Here is a 1,957-nt window from a genome sequence, read left to right on the forward strand (position 1 = left end):
GGTTTATTTTACAAGGGTACAGTGAGTCTTTCTAAGAGTAGAATGTGAATGTTTTAGAACAATAACTAAGAAAATGACACGAAGGCTATGTTACCAGTTTGATGGAAGTGTTTCAGATTGTTTGTGAAAACCCCACACTGTACTCCAGAAGTGCATTAATGTACACAGTTACTACTCAATAAAAAAAAATTAATTTTAAAAGATACAACAGGATATAAAAATAGCATTAAAAAAAAAAAGAATGGGTTCTGTTATCCAACGGACCAAGTTCAGTCTTGAGTGTTTCCTGGAAGCACGCCTGCAGCCAAGTTACTTCACCTCTGTAAGCCCCAGTTTTCTGTCCTGCAAAATTGGGATAGTGCTGATCTCATAGAGCTGTCGTCAAGTTTCTATTGAATGAAGGAGCAAATGAACTAGTCATGTTCAAGGACTGGAAATGCCGGGAGTGGGGAGGGGGAGTGGGAGGTTGTGAATGAGTATGGGGTGGGAGGAAGGGAGGTCAGTTAGTGGGTACAAACATAGAGCTAGACAGAGGAGTGCGCGCTGACGTCTGACAGCAGAAAAGAGTGATGATAATTAACAACCACGTACTGTATTTTTCAAAATGTCTAGAAAAGAAAGGCTGAAGTGTTCTCACCATGTAGAAATGAAAAATATCAAGGCAAAGGATACCCTGAACCTCCTGATTTGATCATCACACATTCGATGCATGCAACAAAACTTCACAGGTACCCCATAAACATGTATAAATAAAATATATCCAAAAATTTAAAAAATAAAAAACTTGAGAAATCAAAAAAATTGCTGTGATTGGAACATAGTAGGTGAGCAGCAGAGATGATCTGGTCTGAAAGACTGGGAGCAGCAAGGTCGTGTGGGGTGCTGGAGGCCTTGGCTGGGGTTTGGGTGTTTTAGGAGGGGATCAGACTGGAGGGAAAGGAAGCATTGTCTGAGTGAAGGCTACGTGAAAGAGTCATGCTGGATCTTAGAAATATAAACAAGGAACGTGCATAAGACTGGGTGGATGTGTTTAGAATGTGGGGGAGGCCAGGCAGAAGTCTAGGCTGGCTTTCTTGTTTCTGCCATTGGGGTGCTGGTGGATAGGGCCACTCTTCTCTGAGATGTGGAAGACGGAAGGACAAGCTGGTTTAGGGGAGCAGACAATGAGCACAGTCTGGATAAGAATTTATGGTTCCTATGAGATATTCAATGTAGATGTATATATGAAAATGAACATGTAGGTTTGGATCTTAGCAGAGAGTTTGGGCTAGAGGTATAGGTGACAGGTTTGAGACTCACCAGTATATAATAGATTTTTGACAGAACAAGTCTGGAAAGAGTTTTCGGATAGAGATAAAAAGGCATTCAACTTATGACAAAACAGTAGAATAAGGTGACATTTCCTCCTCCCTAGCTCTTCTTCTTTTTCTCCTCTTTCCAGAGTCTCACGCTCTTGCCCTGGGTAGAGTGCCCTGCCATCGCAGCTCACAGCAGCCTCAAACTCCGGGGCTCAAGCAATCCCCCTGCCTTAGCCTCCCGAGTAGCTGGGACTACAGATGCCCACCACAACACTCGCTAATTTTAGTAGAGATGGCGTCTCAATCTTGCTCAGGCTGGTTTCAAACTCCTGAGCTCAAGTGATCCTCCCGCGTCAGTCTCCCAGAGTGCGGGGATGATCGGCGTGAGCCACCACGCCTGCCTTTTGCTCCTTTTCTTCTTATTTTTCTGCTCAAAACCCGTGGAAAATGGTTATAGGTAATCTACCCAAAGGTTGAGAGAAGCAGCCAGGATGCTGTCAAAGGTTCTGGGAAGAATAAAAAAAGATTTCTGTGAAAACTGAAGTCAGGGGCTTGTGCTTCATATAGATTTGAGGTCCATACCGACTCTTCTTATATTGTGTAGGAATCCTAAACCAATGAATGTATCTAAAAATTGGCTCGGCGCCTATAGCTCACCC

The sequence above is a fragment of the Otolemur garnettii genome, unplaced genomic scaffold (genome assembly GCF_000181295.1).
Source record: "Otolemur garnettii isolate 467f Iridium unplaced genomic scaffold, OtoGar3 scaffold00118, whole genome shotgun sequence".
In the NCBI taxonomy this organism is placed as follows: Eukaryota; Metazoa; Chordata; class Mammalia; order Primates; family Galagidae; genus Otolemur; species Otolemur garnettii.